The sequence below is a fragment of the Pyxicephalus adspersus genome, chromosome 3 (assembly GCF_032062135.1).
Source record: "Pyxicephalus adspersus chromosome 3, UCB_Pads_2.0, whole genome shotgun sequence".
NCBI lineage: Eukaryota > Metazoa > Chordata > Amphibia > Anura > Pyxicephalidae > Pyxicephalus > Pyxicephalus adspersus.
Genome location: NC_092860.1, coordinates 66,921,173 through 66,945,958, shown reverse-complemented (window position 1 = coordinate 66,945,958; position 24,786 = coordinate 66,921,173).

The window sequence follows — 24,786 nt, the reverse complement described above, 5'->3', positions numbered from 1 at the left end:
AGTCTAGAAAAAATACTGTAATTAATATATATATATATATATTATAATTGTTATAAATGTTACATATATATTATATATGATATACACACTTTTTTAATACAAAAGAAAAAGAAAAGTCAAAAAAATATAGTATTTTCAAAATATAAACAGTTCATTACTGTCTGCTTAAAGAGTAATTGCAGGACAGGTTTGAAAAGGGGGAGAAAAAATAAAAACTTTTAGCCATGATTGCAGCTGAGGCTAGAGCCCAAGCTACTGTTTTTTGCCTATATTCTGCAGATGGTATTCTCCTAACAAACCCTATGGCTATAATGCAGGCCTTTGTAGACTTTTATAGATATAAATGTGATCTTAAAGCACAATATAAACTGGCATCTTTGCGTGAAGATTTGGAGAATATCCCAATTACTGTGGAGGAATTTCGAACACAAAGTATTTCTGGTAGAATTGTACAAAGCCTATTTTCAGAGAATATATATAGATGATACTCTTTATTTTGCAAAATCCATTCTTCTCTATACAGAAGCATTAAACCGGTCTTCTTCTATCATCTGACTTTTCCTTTACAAGAATCTCTAAACTATGCTTATCTAGGCCTGGAAATTGCTAATTTTGTAATTGATTTAATCTCTTTAAAAGTTTTCATATGTAAACATGTTTCCCCTTCCATTTTAGGCAAGATAAACTTTATTAAACTGAATTAGCTTTTCTGTCTTTATTTGTATTTTGGAACTCCTCTCTAGGGATTCTCACATGTAGTTTTAAATGACAAGACAGCTATACCATTATGTTCTTGTGGAATGATGCTACTCCTAGATTATGTATTTCAACTTCCTTGGCAGTAGGGCGGATTAGCTGCATTGAATTTTCAATTAGTTTTTGTTTATCATTGGTTCACATCTCAGTTTAATGACTTTTTAGTTACCCTTGAGGACATATAGGGAACTTAGGTAACCATATCCTTTTACTCTTTCTATTCGCTTCTCTATTAAGATATGACAAATAATTATATTATTATATTAATTATATTATTATATTATAATTATATATATTATATTATACTGGAAAGATGTATAGTGTGTTTTACCACCTACTTACTTACAGGCCTGTGGAAGTCCCCATAGGGAAGAAATGTGGGTGTTTTGTATTTTAGACAATTTAAATAACAATAACCAAACCATGGGGTTTGTTGACATAAATTTTGGAAGGATTTTGTTATAAAAAGATAAGACTGCCATGAAAGAAATAAATTCCTTTTAAAAATGCTAGTTGCCTTAATAAGAGATCCATGAATAACAATGAAAAGAAGGAAAATCTGAAGCTGTATCTGAATGCTAATTCTGGGTCAGGGACTCAAATTTTTGAAACAAATAAATCTGCACGACACTATAGCTAACGTTCTCTGAAGTAAAGATCAGCAGTGATCATTTTCATTTCATTCAGTCTTCTTCTGGGTTCTAGATCCTAGCTGTCCTCATTGAGGTAGCATTATTGAGCTCTGGGGAGTTTATTTATCTCAGCATATGCTACAATTGCTCACTGAGCTGTGCATGCATTAAAAAGAAGATTGCACCAGGTAGGTTAGAATAACTTTTTGCAGAAAAAGCATAGTATGTAATATTTAGATTTTTTTTTACTTCTTTACCTCATGCTTTTAGATGTTTTGTTTCATGAGGCTGCATAATGGCTACAAGGTACTGTAGCAATTACTAAAGAGCAACACAGGAATATTTGATCTAGGGTACTGATCTGATTGCCAGTAAGGGAGGTTGATTTGAAGCACAGTGGTTTTAAGGTGAATTCATTTTCCACAATGTAAGATTCTGTCACCATGTGTCCAAATTTCATCAGGTTTACCATGAGGTGCACACAAGAGATGGACATTTTCAAGTCACCGTTGTTTGCACATTCTCATTACATACACAAGTTGAATTTTCAAATTCCATTGACCATCAGTACTCAAAACCCTGAGCCATGTGAATCTTATTTTGTGTACTACAAGGACAGATTATCACCTAGTTATTTTACTATTTGAATGTGATTCTGCCATAAAGAGTTAATGGACAATATATCATAACTTAAAACTGATTCTTACTGGAGCAGCTAAATGTCATTGAATATGTGTAAATATTTTAATGCATAAAACGCCCCCAAAAACATGGTATTATTTACGAGATAGGAAAGGGGTGGGGATATCCTTCAGTCAACATTAACACAACTTAAGTGAGCTCTATTACAGCAATCAAGATAAAACTTCTGTCACCATTTTACTCTAACCTCTAACTCAACAGTGATGGCGGTTTGAAGTATTTATTGTCACTGGAGCAGTGCTGTTTCCTTAGCTGTCATGTGAACATAGCTGGTCGCTTAGATGTCATGACTTAAAAGGACCAGTCCCTGCAACCATTACCCAAGTCATAGCAGCAAAACAATTGATTTCTTTTGTTGTAATAACAACAATGATTATTACACTGTTGCCATGGCAATGATGATAATGGCATGGCAACAGACATAAACAACATAACGACTTGGCATGATTGGAGTAGTGATTGGAGTATACACACCTATGTGTCACAGATTATGGCAGTTCTCCTTATAATCTAGTTGCAAGCCTGTCATGGATGAAATTATTTGTATGAATCTAGTTTTTGGAAGATAACCGTTTATGAACACTCCACAATCGAGTGAACATTGCCAATAATAATTTGAGAAGCACTGAATGTTACTGTGGAGAATACATATGGGATACCGCCATCTCTGTATGTTGTGATTTTAATTCTGCCCTCTGCCTGCCTTCGTACCAAGGTAATAAGCATACTGGTAATTGTAACAATCTTTGTGCTGATACATCTACTAGCTGTACCAAATACATCCCTGAGGAAGTGGACATAGTCTGCGAAATGTGTCGGATGATTTCATGTTGATGATGTAATGTCATGTCATTCATTGTTCATGATGTAATGTCTACAATGTATCTAGCCCATGTATGTTAGAATGTCAACTGTTTTTTTTCGAAAACTTGATATAGGGGAAGAGGCATGTATCTTTTAATTGTTATGTTTTAATGAAGGAAATAAAAGATTTATGATAATTTTTATATTATCTACTGCCATTAAAGTCCCATATCCTTTCGCCTTCATATTCTTTAATGTATGTTGGGGATGTTGGCAGGATTACGAGTGTTAGAAAACAAGACAATATAAATGATAAAAAATGATTGGAGTAGTGCAGATTCCTCTTTTGCATGGTATCATGACTGATCCTAAATAGGATACATTTTACATTGGCAGTGACAAATCCATCTCTTGCCAAGAAAATGAGCCACACCTGCCATTATGGCAAAGGCATACATCATTTTGTTGCAGTGGTGCTGTGATGGTCCTACTCTGTTACTGTTATAACAATTGTCATAACGGACAGGCATATTCATTCAGCAAGGTACATAGTAGGTTAGGTTGAAGACATAAGTCCATCAAGTTCAATCACTAGGGAATAAACATATCCCAGATATAAAACCCTATAAGACATAGTTGGTCCAGAGGAAGGCAAAAAAAAAACCCTGGCACAATTTGCTTCAACAGGGGAAAAAAATTCCTTCCTGATTCCATGAGGCAATCGAATGTTCTCTGGATCAACAGCCACTGTTATTTTTACTTTAAAGCTTTATTACCCAGTTATATTCTGTGCTTCTAGAAAAACATCCAGCTTTTTCTTAAAGCAATCTATAGTAGTTGCTGAAACTGCTTCCTGAGGGAGCTTATTCCATTTTCACAGACCCTACAGTGAAGAATCCCTTCCTTATCTGGAGCTTAAACTTCTTTTCCTCCAGACGCAAAGAGTGCCCTCTTGTTCTTTGTAATGATCTCAAAGTGAATAATGGGGAAGAGATTTCTCTATATGGACCATTTATATATTTATACAGGGTGATCATATCCCCCCTTAAACCTCTCTTCTCAAGGGAGAATAGATTCAGTTCAGCTAATCTCTCCTCAAAGCTGAGCTCCTCCATTCCTTTTATTATTTTAGTTGCCATTCTCTGCACTCTCTCCACATCAACAATGTTCTTTTTGTGAACTGGTGCCCAAAACTGGACTACATATTCCAGATGTGGTCTGGCCAATGCTTTGTACAGGGATAGGATAATGTCTCCATCTCTGTAGTCTATTCCTTTTTTAATACAAGAAAGTACTTTTACTAGCTTTAGATATTGCAGCTTGGCATTGCATGCTATTATTAGGTCTATGATCTACCAGAACCCCCAGATTATTTTCCATTTCAGACTGCCCCAAATGTATCCCCCCTAGACAGTATGAAGCATGCATGTTGTTAGCTCCCAAGTGCATAACTTTACATTTATCTATATTAAATGTCATTTGCCACTTGGCTGCCCAATCAAACAGTACATCCAGGTCTGCTTGTAGATTATAGACATCCTGTATGGATTTAATTCTATTACATAGCTTGGTGTAATCTGCAAACACAGAAATGGTACTTTTAGTCCCAAACTCTATATCATTTATAAAGATGTTAAACAGTAAAGGTCCCAACACTGAACACTGGGGTACACCACTAATAACCTTAGACCATTCAGAGTATGAATCATTAATTACAACTCTCTGGATGCGATCTTTAAGCCAGTTCTCTATCCATTTACAGAATGACTTTTCTAAACATATTGACCCTAACTTGCATAATAACCGTCTGTTGAGTACAGTGTCAAATGCTTTAGCAAAGTCCAAGTACACTATATCAACTGCTATTCCACCGTGTACCTGTTTACTTACTTCCTCATAAAAAGAGAGTAAATTTGTTTGACAACTCCTGTCTTTCTTGAAGCCATGCTGACTAACACTTTATCATTTTCTAGCAGAAACTCCTCTATGTGGTTCTTTATCAAACGCTCTAAGACCTTTCCAACTATGGACGTTAAACTAACGAGTCTGTAGTTACCTGGTAATGACTTTGCTCCCTTTTTATAGATAGGAACCACATTCGCCTTACGCCCGTCCATCGGTAGCTTGCCATTGACTAAAGGGTCTCTAAAAATTGGAAATAATGGCTTTGAAATAACTGAGCTCAGCTCTTTGAGGAAACGTGGATGTAATCCATCAGGTCCTGGTGCTTTGTCAACCTTAATTTTTCCCAGCTGTTTCTCAATCATATCAATTCTGAGCCATTGTGACTCATTTAAGCCAGTGACATTGCTATTATGAATTTGGACTTGAGCTATGCCATTTTCCTTCATTTACACAGAGCTAAAAAAAAGTGTTTAGTAAATCTGCCCTGTCTTTATCCCCAGTTACTAACCCAGCGACATCCTTTAAGGGGCCTACATGTTCAGATCTGACCTTTTTGCTATTAATATATTTGAAAAAAAATTGGGGATTTGCCTTACTTTCATTTGCAATCTGTCTTTCATTTTGAAGTTTTGCACATTTTATCTCCTTTTAACATATTTTGTTATATTCCTTATAGGTTTCAAATGATGAAGGTGATCCTTCATTTTTAAATTTTTGAAATGCTCTTTTCTTGTTCCTTATGGCTTTTTTAACATCAGCTGTGAGCCACATAGGTTTTAATAGAACAGACTTGAAACATTCCCATTTCTGTTCTGTGTTCTTTGAGGACAATATTGTCTCCCAGTCCAAGTCACAGAGAGTCGCCCTTAATATTGGAAAATTTGCTCTCTTAAAATTAAATGTTTTTTTCTTTCCTGTTTGTGCTTCCTGTTTACAGCTTACATTAAATGAAATCATAATATGGTCACTGCTACCCAGATTCTCTTTTATATGCACATTTGTTATAAACTTTGCATTGTTAGAAAGAACTAGGTCCAGCAGAGTATGATTTCTAGTTGGGGCTTCTATAAACTGTACCATACAGATATCTTGTATTAAATTCACACATTTCCTCCCTTTTGCTGTTCCTGTGGTGCCATTACTCCAGTCAATGTCAGGGTAATTGAAATCTCCCATGATTAAAACATTTCCACTTTTTGCTGCTTTTTCTATCTGTGCCAGTAGTTGATTTTCTAATTCTTCCTTAGCACTAGGGGGTCTATAGCAGACTCCAATCGTTAATTGTGTGTTATTCAACCCCACATTCAACTCCGCAATTTCTTCTTTTACATTCACTTTTAGATCACTTCTCACATACAGACAGACACCACCACCCTTTTTTTTGACTCTGTCTTTACAAAAGAGAGTATACCCAGGAATATTGACAGCCCGCCCAGTCATGCCCAGTTTGTCCTAGTTTAAATATCCCTCCACCATTCCCCTAAATCTTTCCCCTAGCACAGCAGACCCCCTTTCATTTAGGTGCAAACCATCTCTGGTATACAGGTTGTCCCCCAATGAAAAGTCAGCCCAGTGCTCTATGAACCCAATCGCTTCCCTTACACACCAGGATTTAAGCCATGTGTTTAGCTGCCTAAGCTCCCATTGCCTTTCCTGTAATGCGCATGGCACAGGCAATATTCCAGAGAATATAGCCTTGGAGGTCCTTTTCTTCAGCTTGAAACCTAGTTTCCTAAACTGATTTTTATTGATCCTCCATCTATATTGTCATTGGTTCCAACATGGACCAAGACAGCTGGGTGGTGTGGTGATCCCTTCTGTGCCATGGAAACAGTGCTGTGCCCAATCCATTTGTCACCATGATAATAGAGCAAATCTCCATCAGTGCAGGAATGAGCCCATGTCATCATACGTATCTGTCCTAATTTTACTAGTTCTCAACTTTTTCAGATCTTTGTAGTAATCTAAAGCCCAGTGATCTAGAATAATTAATCCTTGAATTCACTCTAAAGACAATTTATATAATCTCTGCTCAATTATGTTCAAAAGCTGTCAGGCTACCAAGTTGCAGCTGCCAGTAAGAAAAAAAAAAGAACTGTCAACGACTTTTGACCGAACATTGCTCTCCACCACTGCTTGATGGGTTGTAGACAGGTTCTCAGTTTTCTCATGTACAATGCAGGACTGCTGACCCAGCAGTATGAGATGATCCCACAGATGAGTTGTGATGCCTAAGAGGCAGCCAAAAATGTAAATTAAATTTGCTGATAAAAGCTGTATACAGGCTTCATTAAAAATATATTTGCAGTTCACATGCCCATTTAAACCCTTAAATTGTAACTCTAACTTTAACTCCAAAAGCAATGTTTACATACATTTGAACTTAGGTATGTAATTATTCAATTAAAACCTACCAAATAAAATTATTTTTTACTGGTCTGAATTGGGTCGGGTGTGTTTTGTTTGGATGTTTAAACCTTCTTTCCTTTTTTTATTATTGAAGCATCATCAGACAAATTTGTGTAAATTTCAGGTGTGCAGCTTGGGTTTCAGATCCTTTAAAATTTGTTTCAACTTCCTTCTCAGCCCCCTTGACCTCGTTGAATGCAGCAATAAACTGCTTCAAGTCATTTTGTATCCTTCATTGATTTGTATTACATGAGAAAAGCATTTCTGATGTGTGCCAAAATTCTATGAGATGTGAATTTCATAAAATTAGTAACCAAAACCATTAGTAACCATTTCTAGTTTTACTATTTTCCTGCTGATTATTTTCATTTACGTCTTGTGTAGCCTAAAAAAATTGTAAAATTTTTGTTTTGGAATGTACCTTTGTAGCCCAATACAAATTTAACAGAGGCAAATTGTCTTTTTATCTACAAGAAACCCCAAATAATTTATCATCTGTATGTCTAAAGCAGGATTAATTATGGGATTTTATTTCAGTGTATTTTAATTCTTGATGGGTTAACCTACCAAGAACATTTCCTAAGGTAACAAACCACCATATACTCTATCTTAATTGCGTCAGAGAAAATAAAATTCTTGCATGAAGTGGTAATTGTGCAGATTAAAAAATACCTTATTGTGCCGCTAACTTTTTTTGCATCCTGTATAAAAACACTGTTGAATGTGTGTCCTAGGAAAGAACTTGGTTCCTCTGTTATATGTGATAACCCATGCTTTCAACACATTTTTCAGAGATATATCTTATCCTTGCGATACATGGATTCGTTTGAATAGAAACTGATGAGTCTCAAAGGTTCAATTCACCGATCTTGATGGTGAGTTTATTTGTCATATTTTTTCAGCCATGTAATTTTTTACATTTTTAATTTCTTTTAGCTATTTAGCTGGAAATGTAAACATTTTATCCAGGTGTTTTAACTTTAACTTGTTTTTAACTGTGAATTGAGCTACTAACTAGAACCAAACCTTTTCTGCAGTTAGAAAAAACATTTTCACATACTAGATGAAACAATTTGTTAATAGCCCCTGCAGTAGCAAGAAGCAGAAAAAACATAAGCCTATCATATCAAGTTAAAACAAAAAAGCTGAAGGACACTGAAAATTTGACTTTAGAAGATTTCAACTTTTGCAATTTTTTGTGTACATAAAAAAAAAAAAAATATATATATATATATATATATATATATATATATATATATATATATATATATATATATAAACACCCCTTTGTTTTGGGAAATGGTTTGGGCTGCTCAGATTTGTATACAGGAAAACTTTAGTATGAACAGACAGGGATGTTATTCTGGAATTCATAAAAGCAGTGGGAAATTTTTACTCCAAAGTATGTATAAACAGTAATGCTGATAATACTTTTCAGTTTGGCTTCAGCAAAGGCCTCCAGCTTTGGATAAGAGCCCAAACATAAAGATACCTGATGTCAAGAAAAAACACCCCTACATTGGAAATGTACACAACCACAGGCCTGGCAAAGCAGAGTTTATCACCTATATGGTTAAGAAAATCTTCAAAACCAGTCTGACTGGTTGGATAATTTGTCTTTTCAAAGAAAAGCAGTGAAAGGGAGAAGGTAATCAGTTTGTAGAGAGATACTTAAAAGTTGATGAGAATAAATCTTTAACCCTGGCTGAAGTAGACATTAATCGGATTGGGGGAGGCCATTTTAAAGTGACCTCTGACATACTTCTTTTGTTCCATATAACAGTATAGATATTTAGAGGTTGTTATGAGCTGCCTATTGCTTCTCTTTCTTATCACAGTAGTCCCTGGATAGCAGCTGTGAAACTTTGTGTGAAAAAACCCTCCTGAATTTGGGTCTGCAATTTCTGTATACAGTGAACCTGCTTGAACACATTGACATGCTTTTTTTTTTTGTTTAAATTTTTCTCTAAAATACTATACACACAATATATTTCCAGAAATAAACAATATTTTAACAAAGAGTTAAAATAAATCAACAGAGATTTACCAACAAAAAACAGATCAGTTGAGCCATAACAATTTCAAGAAAACAAAAATAAGTAATACATCCAATACAGTGTTACAGTGAGTTACATAGCAAGGGTACCCATAGTAAGGAATCTTTCAGGTACATATCAAAAACGTGAGCACTGAAAAAAGAGTGCGAGAAAAAAACATTTTGTGTACTCTAAGCGTATGTCGAAGTAAAGAAATCCATATCTAAAGCACAAAAAATATTAGTTACCCAAAGCGTAAGGGGCAAATAATTGGCTGAATCTCAACCTTCTCTAGCCAACACCATTAAATATGCTTCTGAAGATGAGAATTCCAAACAGTGATGTTAACACTGACAAAAAACTCTTCAGATGTGAGATATTGCATACGATAGACATTTTGAATTTTGGTAAACCACTGAGCCATCGTGGGCTCAAGATTTGGCAGTGTCCAGTAGTGGAACAAGCAATGATAAGCAGTATTAATTCTTACTAAAGTTATTGGTTTAGAAGAGTACTGGTTTAAAATGGAAAATAAGTGACCCGATACCAACGCGTAAGAATGTTATATTTAGTCTTCGCATAGCTGCAACTAATAAAAGAGGAGTGTGTAAGGTAAAAAAGGTATGAAATTTGGTCTTGAGTAAAAACGATGCCAAGTTCTTATTCCCATTTTCTAACATTGAATGAAATGGTTTTAGAAGAAAGAGACAGTAATTCTGTGTAAAGACAAGAAATATCCTGCTTCACTGGGCCTGTTCAAGCACAAAGAGTTGTTAAAAGATTGACAAGTGCCACAGAAAGTGGGGGAAATGTTAACAGAAAGTTGTGTAGTTGACTTATTCCCCAAAAGCCAATAGGAGTAAAATGAAGGTCCTTAAACATGTCTGCAAAAGTGGGCCATTCATTCAAATAGGAGAAAAAAAGGTCTCGGGTGGTACCTATTGTGGATAGTGGCTGAAAGCCTGTGTCAGAAAGACCAGGCTCAAATTGCAGGTGTCTGATGATCAGGATTAAGGGAGAAGGTGATTGGGATAATGAATGTGAACCACAGAATTTATAAAAATACAGATAGTCGGTACAAAGACGGGTGAGTATGGAATGTTAAGTGAGCATTATCTATGCTCTATGGGATAACAAATAGAGGAGGTGTAGAAAAACACTAATTATTCTTTATCAATTGCTAATGGCTGCAACAGTCAACTGTTCTATTTAAATGGGAAGCTACATATTATACATAGGCATCTGCAACCCAACGCCTCCCTGTGTCTTCGGTAAAAAATTTGAAATTGCTTTACTTTCTTGTTGGACCATATAAATTGTAGAAAAAGAGAATGTAGGTTACAAAGAACTTTGGGGGTATAATGATGGGGAGTTTTTGTAATATATATGAAAGCCTTGAAATTAATAGTTATTATGTTTCAGCATCCAAAGGAGAAAAATTTAGCATGTAAATTTTCCACAGATCATTAGGTATAAGGACCCTAAGTATCGAATGTCACCTTCTGCCTAACGGAACACAAATGAGGATTGATGACTTTGACACATTGAACTGAATTGGAACTTTGTGTTTATGGTTTCAAATTTCTGAAGACTTATTTAAAATGTTGTTTAAAATGTAAATAGGGTGCGCATGCACCACCCGTGATGCCAGCAGCCGCCTGATCTGTGCGGCTCCCCTCCGTCTTCAATCCGGCTACATCGCAGCTCTGACATGGAATCCAGCAGGGTATCCAGACAGGGATTCCCCTCCTCAATATTATCCACCAGCTATGGTTAGAAAGGTCAAATTCGGCATTCGATCACCCGAACAATATCCCACTATTCGATTGAATAGCTGTCAAATCGAATAGTGAGATATTCGACAAACACCAGTGGGGAGGTCTCCCTTAGATCTCCAATTCTTGAGTTACTATGCGTATTGTTATGTTACTTTGTTTCCTAACTATCCTCTTCTATCCCCAATTTATGGTGACTTGTTAATGGCATGCTCTGGTTTAATTTGACTGATGGCTGCTGTCCCTACTAAATAAAAACAACCCTCTCCTATCATTACGGTTCTTACTCAGGGTCGAAATTCCTTGAAAGTGGATATATTGGCTCTTAAGGAAATCTATTTTTCCCACACTTCCAATCCATGGGGTTATGTTATGTTTTTCTAAAAGCTTATGGTTTGCTCCTAATGATGTTTTTAGAGATCCTAGTGGCAGATTTTTACTGGTAGAGGGAGCAGTAGTTGGCACTGAATTAACACTGAATTAACAGTGGTTAAATACTATGCTCCTAATGAGGGTCAGCTAGACTTTTTTCACTAATTGCTTTTGAAGGTTACACCTAGAATCAAAGGCAGTTTAATACTTTTGGGGGACTCTAACCTGGCCTTGGACCAGATTTTCGATAAATCTAATCTTACAAAATATAAATATCCTCCCAAAAAAAGTTACAAACTTGCTGTTAAAACAACATGGGTTAATTGATAAATGGAGGGAACTTAACCCTTCAACAAAAGATTATTCTTGTTACCCTGTGGCCCACATACATTATTCTTGGATTGATCACATTCTCCTGCTTGTTGCCTTGACGTATTTGGTGAAAAAAGCTTTTATCTTCTCAACTCCTTGGTCTGACCATGATCCAGTCTTTATGCAACTGACTAGTTTGAAAAGGTCCTGCTCCTCACTTAAATGGAGACTTAACGAAAGCTGACCTACTGACCCATTGATTAGGGATGCTAATCCATCTACATATCTAAAATTTCTTTTCATTTAATAAATCTACAGATACTTCCCTGGGTATTAACTAGGAATACCTCAAAGCTACGCTTATAGGTGAAATTAATAAAATAGGAGCTAGGTTAAAGAAAACCCGCAACCAGCAAATAGACCTTAAATTTAAAGAAAACCATAATTTTCAGCGTCAACATAAAGACAATCCCCTCCCTACTTCCCGTGCCAAATTAGAGTCTGTTCGTCTAGAACTTAATATGCTACCACCAGAGCTAAAAAATCTTTATGTTGGGCGGCTAAAACTTTTTATAGATGTAGTGATAATCCGAGTAGACTCTTGGTTAATAAATTGGACCCTAGATCCAAAGTCCATGTATTCCCCCAAGGAGGAAAGGAGGTAAATTGTCCCAACATCCTGAGAAAGTTAAGACGATGACCCTGATTTATGAAAGCTCTCCAAGGCTGGAGAGAATACACTTTCAGAAGTGAACTGGGTGATCCAGCAAACCTGGAATGGATCTGGTCCAGGATTCAAAACATTTGCTAGCAAATAGAAAATTATTTTTAAAAATCCATTCCATGTTTTCTGGATCACCCAGTTCACTTCTGAAAGTGTATTCTCTCCAGCCTTGGAGAGCTTTCATAAATCAGGGCAGATGTTTCAAGAGTTCTATAACCAAATATATAGTAAATCTGACCCCATATCTCAACCTGATATAGATATCTTTCTCAAAAATAATTCCTTGCCCAAACTGAAAAAAAAACATAAAGCCATCTTGGAAAAGCCATTCTCAGTAGAGGAGCTGTTGAACATTTTCAAGCTTCTAAAAACTAGTAATACACCTGGTCCGGATGGGTTTTCAAATTATTACAAAAAATTTGGATCCACCCTTGAGCCTCACAGAATATTTTTTTACTATAGAAAAAATTATTTCCTGCCCCCTGGGGCGATTTTGGCATACATTAGTGTAATTCCTATGAAAGATGCCACAGAGGTTTCATATTATAGGCCAATCTCCCTAATAATTTGTGATTTAAAAATCTTGATGAAAATTTTAGCTATTCAGTTTAAGTCCTTTTTGGGAGCGTGTATCCACCCGGACCATGTAGGGTTTTTGCTTCATAGGCAGGCCCCAGACCAAATGAGGAGATCTATTGATTTTATATCTCTTCTAAATAACACTGGGGAATGCATTTTTGTTGAGTTAGATCTTACACTTGTTTTTTACTAATTTTTAGGTGGTGAATCCAGAAATTACCCTAGTTTTTGCTATCACATCCAGTTTTTACGATACACGGTACCCTCGATTTTTGTCAAAAGGCATACAAATTTTACATACAATGAAAAAATAATGAAATAACTTGGATGTACTGTTTATTTACATTTCTTTTGTTCATACAAAGGATTTATTGTTACTCTATGACATTTTTTTTCAGTAAAACATTTGAAAATGAATCGGGTAAGTGGTTAAGGTAAAAATTTACACTTATAGCTTTTCCTGGAGTGTTCAGTGTTAGGACAATCCCGCCAAATGCTTCAACAATGGTCAGCCATCATATGTACATCCAATCCACCCTGATACCGTCCTTCCATCACCTTCAAATCTTGCTGGAATCGTTCACCTTGCTCATCACTGACTGCACCAAGGTTTTCTGGGAAGTTAGAAAGATGGCTATGCAGAAAATGCACCTTGATGCTCCTATTGCAACCAAGCATTTTGTAGCTTTCCAAGATTTTCTGGACAATGTCAGTAGAGAAAAGCCTAGCATACAAGTTGGTGGAGCCGACTTAATGGTGTTATCTCTGGCCTCTCTATAGGGGACAAACCCAACCTGATCTATCTCAATTAGGCACTGCAGATTGGTTTTTATTCTAGTAGGTAGTATTTTTGCAAAAAGCTTTATATCTGCCTGTAATTGGCACAGCCGGAGTTATGTTTACTTTCTTTAGGAATCACAGAGTTAAAGGCAGTGAGAAACTGAGAATTAAGTTTTTGTGCCAAGGATTTAAAGTAAGATAAGTTGAGGCCATCAGGGTCCGGCACCTTTCTGATTTTTTATGTTATAAGCGCTACTAGAAACTCTTTGACTCTTGGCCGTTTTGGCTTGTTCTCCCACGAATAATTTAGGTAGACCTAATGAAGTGATAAATTGTCTAATTAGGTTAATATTGAAAGTGGGTGGAGTGCTCGGGAGCGGCCTGATATATTATAGATGACATGATATTAATCTTTAAATGCATTGTCCAGTGGTAAGGTGTATACAATCCCAGTACAGTATAAGACTTTAGGGACATATTTTCCACTGCATTGATGTCTAAGAGCACTTAACACTTCTTCTAAAATTTGACCTGATCAGTATTAGGGGCATAAACAGTGGCAAAAGTGTATAGTCTGGATGATATAAAATTCTTCAGAAACACAATTCTGCCATCCGGGGGAGGGGGTGGAAATACAGTACACCTAATAACCTTCTGAGAAATATCCTCTAGATCTATGTAGTGGGACAAGTCAACGTGAGGAGGTGGGTGGGAAGAGTGGGGATAAAGGAGGTGTGGCCCTGCAGTGTTTAACTAGTAACGAATCTTATAACAATCTGTGGCAAAGAAGTGAATTTAGGTGGATGACCAACTAGGTACAAATAGTGGGGAAAAAGGTGAGAAAGTAATAAAAAAGAAGGTGAAAAGATAAAATCATTTTGACAAACATCTGTTTCTCAGGACAACTATAAAAATAAAATAATATAAACATAAACATACATAAAATATATGTATAAATTAATCAGGTTATATTACTAGAGACAGCCCCCACATAAGGTCCCGCAATGACCATGTTCTACCAAAAAGAAAAGACCTTAGATCAAACTAACACTTAGTTATTGAATTGTTACATCGGAGACAATTATGTGGTGGCTGTGTTCCCCTAGATTCAGAATTATTAAGTGTATACCACAATCATTTAAACTATAGTAAATAAATGTAACATTTATATTGATAAGGCATTAGATAAAAATAGTGCAACAGTGTTTTTTATAGGTAGCAGATCTGTTTTGCAGTGATCTAGAGTTAGAAGAAGGAGCTATATCAAGGGCCACACTAGGTATAATACAAAGCAAAATATCTATTGGCTTTATGATTTTGAGCTCCAGCATAGAGTAAAATATGTGATTTTATTAGAATATGTAAACTTACTAGGTTTATTGTACAGTGGACATATGTCTCTGTAAAAATTAAGTTGAACTAAAGTACAATAGAGCTAGGGAATATAATTAATGAAAAAAGTGAATACAGAGTCAGCTCTAGAGTCAAGAAACTAGGTTTAGTGAAATAAACAGTTAGTTAAGAAAAACAAGTGAATGATCACTAATCTAGCGTTTTCCTTGACGGAGGAAACAGCAGAAGGAAACCGGTACCCCGTAATGCACTCAGACCAATCTTAATGGATTAGGAGCGAATAGAAATCAGTCCTTTTTGGTAGATCTCCCAGGTCTACCTGTAGCTACTGCCATAGCTTGACTGGGGTGGTCCCTGACTATAGTCCGAAGGTATGAAAGATCAGTCAGAAATTTGTATCTGTTACACTCCCAGGAATTGGAACAAAGCTGAAAGTTGATCATGTGAGTGCAGAGTATTATTAATATTGTTATTATTATTAATATTATTATTATTAATAATAATAATAATAATAAACAGGACTTATATGGTGCCAACATATTATGCAGCACTGTACATTAAATACAGGTTGCAAATGACAGACTAATACAGACAGTGATACAGGAGGAGAGGACCCTGCCCTGAAGAACCTACAGTAAAGATGGCATTCTTGCTTTAAAGTCACTTTTTATAGTTGCTTTTTTATTTTGATGCTATTTTGCCATCCTCTACTTTCCTGATCATCAATATGTAAAAATAAGTTTGTGCTGCATTGATTGTTGCAATAGAATGAGATCCTGTGGATGAAGAGGATGTTTGCCAGGTAGAGGGACCACTTCTAACAGGCAAGGCTGTGTGGTGCATGATGAGAGAAGTCCTGGACACTAACCTCAGCCCTCACCAGGAAGGAGGAAGCCATCACTGCCATGCTAGATTCCGTGTGCTGATTCGATAGAGTTGCTACAGTCAGAAAAAACGCTAGATCCCTGTATGGTGGGTTCGTAGGGTCACCATTGCAGAATGCCGCCTATTTGGCATGAGAGTAGGCCTAGCAGGGATCTATCTAAAGTGCTGGGGTAAAGGGCAGCTGCAGGGAACACGAAGCTCCAGAGAGTCACGTGTTCACTTCACCATTACCAGACCATTCCCCCGACAAACTTTTCTGAAGTACTATAATTCATATTTTTAGACTGATGACCCGGGGAGGTATGTTTTTTGTATAGAGTTACATGTAAAATGTCTTTATCATCTTTTTTTAAACACGGCACAGATTTGTAGAATTGTTGTAGCAGCTCAAATATTTAAGGAATGTAGAGTTTGACCTCATGATTATTGGTAATGAATTGTGATACCATTGCTGTGTCAACTTGGGATATAATTAGCTGTAATGAGCACGTGTGGGGATAACAAAGAGAAAACTACAATAAATTATATTTAGAAAGATAGACTGCAATCTCTCATGTACCCCAAGACCAAAATAACCCAACAGTGATTTTTATTATTTGTTAGGCAATTGCCAGTACCATGTTACATTCTGCTATAGTAAATTGTGTGTTTTATGTGTCTTTTTATATGTTTATTTTATTAAAAATAAATGTTTAATTATTTAATAATACTAAAAGTATCTTCTGGCCAATAACCAAAGATTAGGGTCCCAGGAACGGATAAGGGTATATCACCGGACCAGCTCTTCTACAGGGGCAGGATTGCAAAATCAAATTTTTATCCAGCTCATCGGTTTAGATTTAAAACACTGAACAACAACAATTTTGCTACTGGGAATAACAAATGTGATTTACAAAATATTGAGTGTGCGTATTCCAAATCGTAACTCAGAACTTGCCTATCACGTACAGGTTTTAAGTTATAGGCGTGCTATAGTTGTTCAAATGGTCGGTAATTGGGTAATGTAGTTTTACATGGGAACATTATAACAGTTGCAGCTACCACTAATCCTGCTACCCCCTCAGCTGAATCACACCCCCTGGTGGCATGCATGTTCCAGCAGCAGTTAGGCATGTCTGGGCAAGTCAGTGAGCTGACGTCAGAAATAGGTATATAAGGCGAGATAGACCAAAGGCTTGTCTCTAGTGCAGAACAATCTTTTTGGATAGTGCAGCTAGGCCATAGTAAGTCTGTTTTGAGCTAAAGATGAGTAGGCGCAGCTGTGTTAAAAAAACGGATATTTGTGGCAAATATACCCCGTGTGATCAATGCAAGAACCTAACCAAGAGGGTAAGATTTGCTTACAAGTATTACTTTGGGTGTGAAGTTGGAGATCAGGATAAAAGCTGCGCACCTCATATCTGCTGTCAGGTGTGTTACATTGGCCTAACACAATGGTTGAAAGGGAAAAGGACTAAAATGCCTTTTGCTGTGCCTATGGTTTGGCACAAGCCAAAAGACCATCACTCAAACTGATACTTCTGTATGAGTAAAATTGCTGGGTTTTCAAAGTCAAAAATCGTCTATCCTGATTGTGAATCTTCTCTGAAGCCAGTGCCACATGATGCAGAGGATCCAGTGCCAGTCCCTCCTACATCTGTTGTTACTGAAAGTGACATATTGGATGAGGAACAGGAGGATGATTTCGATGTTAATGAATGGTATGAACCCCAATGTGATGAGGGTAAGCCACGAGGATAATAATCAAAAAACGCAGATGGAAGGTCTGGATCTGGAAAACGATCCTGTGCTTTGCGCCATTGCAGTAGCAAACAACATTTATTCTCTCCAGCAATGTCACTTGCAGCAGCAAAGAGAATGAAGAAATGCTTCCCCAGCACACACTCAGCTGTAAAATATACTCTTGCTGACCTTGCCTGTTTCTGACCCTGTGAGTCTATGCTGCTTGGATGATCTGGCTCTGTATTCTGGACTTGTCTGTGCTGGAATCTTGGTACTGCGTTATCTGTGGGCTCCTGGCCCTCTGTCAGTCCTTCGCCAGACACCATCCCTTGCGCACAGAAAACCTGTGAGCATCCATGTGCTGAGACGGTGCAACTAGTGGGGGCTTGCTATAGGTGAAAAGTGCGGCGATAGATTGGGGGGCTGGCATCTGGGGTGTGCTGTTGATGGGCCAGGACTATACAGCTGCACACAAGAAGCGTAGTCCCAGCACACTTTAAATTTAGCTATGAGCAAGCTGTGCTATAAAAGACATCTTTTATCACAGGCTTGGCTGATGACCTCAATGTCAACTAACAAGATATCAGCATCAACCAGCTCCTAATGAAAAAAAATAATTACCACCACCATAATACCACCACAAAACAATACATATTTAATCTTAACATATAGCAATTAAAGGACAATATGAACACATATAGAACAATAATAAAAATATAGAAACACAATGAATACATGTATATTGAGAAATACCATCTCTGTATTACCACGTCAGGAAAAGGTGTTTGCAGATGACTGAGATAACTAAGTAAAGTTGCGTAGATTGATGCTATTTAGCTATGGAAACAGGTTAAAAAACTGAAGGCTTAAGTATTTCATACTTTTTTGTATTATTTCAATGTAGACTGTGTACTTTTAGGCTATTTTAATGAATAAATGATTTAGTAGCCATACTTTCTCATTCCACAGAGTTGAAACTGTCCTTGCAGGCATAAGAAGAAAGAAGACAAAATAGTCTTCTACCCTAGGGTTTTTTAGCTTTAACATTAAATTTGGTAATTGTATGTTTTTGACAGTTTCTTGTTTTTGGCTGTACTCCTTCATATCTAATAAAATCTCTTCTTGGAGATAGTACATGGTGGCATCCACTAGTGCTAAGGGGATATCCAAAAGCAGATTTCTATGCATGATAATATTTTTACGGAAAAAGAACTAGTGCTGCCAGGCTACCAAAAACTGCAGTTATTAGCCCATCCTCTGTACCCTCAATTTTCTATATATCTTTAAATCTGTAGCAAGGCCAGGAGCAGTGCCCCTTTTGAGCTTCACAATAACATATGTTCTGTAGACTAAAGCTTAAACATCTTTTACATCACAACAGAATATCTCTGGGGAATTAATTCTATTCTCTAGTATGGGGTATGCTTAGGATAATACAATTATAAAGCCACAGTGTTATTTTTCTATTTGCCATTTACTATTGCTTATTTTTTATACCTGGGAAAGTAGCAACGAGTAGTGTTTCTTAGTATGCAACAAACATGGCTTGCAATTGATGACATAATCTTTCATTATTTCTATGGAAAATAATGAAAACAGGAAATCTGACATTCCCTCAAACATCCCTGTTTTATCAAGAGTCCTATGTGTTTTAAAGGCAAACAGTCACTGTAGATACAAATTAATATTTATTTATTAAATATCCACCCCCAGGTAGAAGAAGATGCTATTAGCACAAGGAAAGAAGAATACTTATCTGTCTGTGGATGCTCTATGCCTGGTGTTTAAAAGTTACTACTACTGCTAAGATTTGCATTATCCAAAGAAGAAGGAGAGAGTATGCTGTTTTCTATCTGCTCTTTCTATCTTTTCCATCCTAAAGAAACAGAGACTGCAATCAGTTGAATCCCCATCTGCCTACAGAGTAGAAAATGGCCTGTGGCCATTCAGATTGATTGAGTTGATAGTACTTTGACTGAGGTAGTTTAAAGAAAATTTTTGGCCATCAACTCATTAGCATTGTAGAACTGTGACAGTTTCATCATTACCCCCTTTGTGAATTTCATATATGCCTTTCAGGAGTTTGAGCATTTCAACGGACATCAAGGGTCCAAATACAAGACACATTGGGACTTGTAGTACTAAAGTCCAATGGGATTAGACACCTATTGTGTTATACTTCCCTGCCTCTTAGATTGTAAGCTCTTCTGGGCAGGGTCCTCTCCTTCTGTGTCACTGTCCGTATCTGTCTGTCATTTGCAATTCCTATTTATTGGACAGTGCTTGGTAATATGTAGGCACCATATGAAAACTGTTTTTTATTATTATTATTATTATTATTATTAACCAGCACAGGGGGACCGAGATTTTCCCTACATTAAAATCCCCACTTACCTGGGTAAGTGGGGATTTTAATGTATGGAAAATCTCGGGCTTCACGAAAAGAGCAACTTTTTTTAGCCCGTCGGGCTTAACGGCAAGGAGGTTAATAATATTAATAATAATATTAATAATAATAATAATTATTATTATTAATTATTATGATTATTATTATTATTAATAAAAACAATATTAAACAGGATTTATATAGCGCCAACATATTACGCAGCGCTGTACATTGAATAGGGGTTGCAAATGACAGACAAATACAGACAGTGACACAGGAGGAGAGGACACTGCCCCGAAGAGCTTACAATCTAGTAGGTGGGGGAATTAGCACACAATAGGAGGGGGAATACATACTTAGTGGTGGGAAGTAGTGACGTTTTCAAAAGACAGAAGAAGATGGGTAGGCAAGTTTGAAAAAATGGGTTTTGAGTGCTCTTTTAAATGAGCAGAAAATATGAGCAAGCTGAATAGGAAGAGGAAGACAGGTCAGAAATGTAAGTGGGACAGGAACTGTGGAGAGATTTGAATGCAAAGCACAGGAGCTTAAATTTGATTCTAGCTGAAATGGAAGCCAGTGTAGAGAACTGAAAAGAGATGAAGCAAAGAAGGAGCGGTGGAAAGGATGGATGGCTGCAGCGTTCATAATAAATTGGAGGGGAGAGAGTCGGGTTAGTGGAATACCAGAGAGGAGGATGTTACAGTAGTAGGGAGAGGAGTAATTTGAAAGGAGTGGTCAGACAGATAGGAAGAAAACCAAGAGTCACTGTTACCAATGGAATGCATGACTTGTATTGGAAAGTGGTGATCAACAGTGTCAAAAGTGGAGGAAAGATCAAAGAGGAGGGAAAAGTTGCCTTGAGACTTAGCTCTGACGAGGTCACTGGCCACTTTAGTAAGGGCTGTTTTATTGGAATGGGCAGCTGAAAGCCAGAGAGGGTCAAGGAGAGAGTTGTTGTTCAGGTAATCAGTAGACAAGGCGTTCAAGGATTTTGGGGACATATGGGCGAAGGGAGATAGGTCAGTAGCTAGAAGGTAGCGAGGGGTCTAGTGAGTGTTTCTTCAGGATAGGGAGAAATATGGCATGTTTGAAAGCGGAGGGGGATATACCAGTAGAAAGGGAGAGGTTGAATAGTTCGGTTAGGGCGGGGGCCAGGGAGGAGGAATGGGCACAGAGTAGATCAGAGGGAAGCGGACAGGTAGTAGATGGAGATGATGAAAGAAGAAAGGAGACTTCCTCCACAGTTACAGGGCTGAGGGAGGCCAGTGATGACTTACAGGTGGAAGGGGTGGATATGGTTGGTTGGTTGGGTGGCCCAGTGAGCCGAGACATCATGTCTGATTTTGTCAATTTTCTCTCTAAAATAGGTGTGGGGTTTAGGAGGGAGTCAAGTGTTGAGACGAGGCTGCACGGGTTTGAAGCTTGACAGGAAATGACAGCAGAGAAGTAATTTTGCTTGGTGACAGTGAGTTGTGTAAAGCTTTGTAGTTTGGGTTTGTAGTCCATGAAGTCAGTGCTGAGGCCAGATTTTCTCCACTTGCGCTAAGCTGCACAAACAGTCTTTTGTAGCTGTTTGGTGTGATTGTTGTGCCAGGGTCGGGGGTTGGCAGGGCTGGGATAAAGGAAGGTGGCAGGGGCAGCTTTAACCAGAGCCAAGGAAAGAGAGTGGTTTTACTGGGTGGCAGCTTCATCTGGGAAGGTGATTTTGACAAAGTGGGATTTAGGGATGCAAGGCAGTTTGAGAATAGGTTGTGGTCAATGGCTCTCTGCCATTGACCAGGTCTGGGATGTGGCAAAGGGGGGCAGGAGTTCGATAGGTTGAAGGTGATAAGGTTGTGAACCGAAAGGGGAAAGGGCGAGTTGTCAAGGAGGGTGAGGTTGCAGAGTTAGGAAAATACAGGGTCTAAAGTGTGTCCAGCGATGTGTGTGGGGCAGTTGATGTTCTGTGTGAGTCCAAATGAGGAGGTAATGGAGAGCAGTTTAGCTGAGGAAGGATGGTTGGGCTCATCAATTGCAACATTCTAGTCACTGAGGATGATGGTGGTCAGGTCATGGGAAAGAATGTGTAAGAGCCAAGAGGCAAAGTTATCAAAAAATTGTGATACTGGGCCAGTGGGGGCGGTAAACAACAGCAACAATAAGGGGTAAAGGGCAGAAAAGACAGACAGATTGGACTTCAAAAGAGGTGAAAATGAGAGGGGGCGGGGTAGGAAGGACTCTGTATGTATAGTGAGGTGCGAGAATGAGACCCACACCACCCCACTCTGTTGCCAGGTCTAGGGGTATGTGTAAAGTGCAGGCCTCCACAGGAGAGAGCAGCCGCAGAGGCAGATTTAGAGAAGGAAAGCCAAGTTTTAGTGGGTTCCAGGAAGTTCGAAGCTTTAGAAAGTAGAAGGTTATGTATGGAGGTTAATTTATTGCCAACATATCTGGCATTCCATCATTGATAAGTACAGCCCAGGGAGCATGGGAACTTGCGATCACAGCTGATAGGAGGCACGGGAGTGCTTCCAGTCAGCTGTAACTGTAGATGAACTCTCATTGAAGTTTCTCCATTGAGAGTTCATCTGCAGTTCCACTGCGATCCTCGCTAACAAGAGGGTCGCAAACAAGAGGATTCCCAGGGATGCAAGAATGATTGCAGCCCTGAGAATCCACTGCAATCCCGGGGATTGCAAACAGGAGGATTCCTTTGGAGCCCTGGAGGATTCATTATCATTGATAAGTACAGCCCGGGGAGCGTGGGAACAGCTGCTAGGAGGCAAGCGAGTGCTTTCAATCAGCTGTGACTGCAGATGAACTCTCAATGTCAGAGAGTCAGCGAGATTCTCCATCCAAGTACACTGTGTTCTTGGATAGAGAATCTCTTTCCAAGAACGCATACTACAATTGTGCTAGGGCTGCAAAAGCATAGACTTTATTGGTGTTTAATGGTGTTTGAATTTGGCGTTCGATCACCCGAAAAATATTGGGCTATTCGATCGAAAAGCTGCCGAACACTTGCTGTTCGACCAACACTATCAAAGACATAAAAGTAACTGGGATTTAAAATGAACCAGTTTAGGCCAAAAAAAAGGTAATACTAACATTTTCTATTGCCTCATTAAGATACAGGAAGATAAAGCACAGAGTGGGTTTAATAATGGAATATAACTTGGTATACAGCAATCATCTTAATAAGCAAGTAAGTTAAGTAATGCTAATGGATGAAAATGCTCATCTGTCCGGCGACTCCCTGTTGTGCATCATAGTGGTAATAAACACCGTCTGTTCTGTCCAGCAAAGTCAATTGCAGCAGCCAGGAGAACTGGGATACCAGCAGGCCCTGCTTCCCTTTGGATGTGCAGCTTCATGGATTTATGGCATCCCCCAGCGTCCATTGTTAGGCTGTGCAGAGCTGAAAGGGATTCTAGAGGCTGATCAGTTCCTGATTCAGTCCTGCACTGCTATTGGCTGCTGGGACTTTAAAGCCTCTCTGCTCCCAGTCATCAGCGCCTGTTGTAGCTTTAAACTGGGCTAATCTGTGCTGGAGATTTATGGTCTGATTTACTGTTGCTGACCTTGCCTGTTCCTGACATTGCCAGTTTATGCTGCTTGGACTGACATTTTTGCCTGTGATCCTGACTCTGCTTGTGTTTTGTCCTTGTGTACTGCATTTGATAGATGGATATTCTGTGTATGACCTCTGCTCTGTATTCTGGACTTGGCTCTGTTGGAATCTTGGTACTGCTATCTGTGGGCTCCTGGCCTGCAGCCAGCCCATTCCCAGACACCATTCCTTGCGCAGTAAGTCCTAGGGGCAACTGAGTGCTGGGAGACTCAACCAGTCTCCCGAGGTTGAGTGGGGGCTTACCAATGGTGAAGACTGCGGTGTTAGATTGGGGGACTGGTGTCTGGTGGGGACTAGTGCTGATCAGGACCATACAGCTAAATATAGTGTTAAGGCACCAATGTCGCCCCCCCCTGGTTGTTTACCAGGTTAAAACTGTTCTTTAGGCAGGATGTCATGAGGGGGGAAAATTACATCTTTCGCCAAACAAGAACCTTTGGACCCCCAAAATTAGTTGGAGTTTTATTATTATATGTAATACATTTTTTTATTTTGAACACCTTCAAGTGCAATTTCGCACATTTTTTTTTTTACCTTGGCTGCCAGTTGTCTATGTCAGAGATGTACAGTTTACAGAGCTGGATTTTTAATTCCTGTCCGAAACAGGGTGTGGTCCATCCTGAAAAAATGTTTTATTACAATAGCTGATCACACTACTCACCCTGCAAAATGTGTCCTTAATACAGATACTCCACTCAGACCCACTGAGGTGCCTCCAAATCCATTCTCACACAGCATTCCGAGTTTCTTCTCTGCAGTGGATCTGACCACGCTTGACCAGACCACAAAGCCATGGTCTCAGTTACAACTTAAGGCTGCAGCGTTGGACTTGGGAGATGACAACAACAAACATAGATTGGATCAGCAATCAGAAGCCCCACCATCACTAGACTGAGATTAAAAGGATTGCCTGCAAGCTCTCCTTACTAAAAAGCTAGAACATAACATGACGCGGGTAGCTCGGACCTTCTAGCCCATCCCTTATAAACACCATTGTCATAACTACCTTCTACTACCAAACTCCCCCTGCATACCAGCCACTCC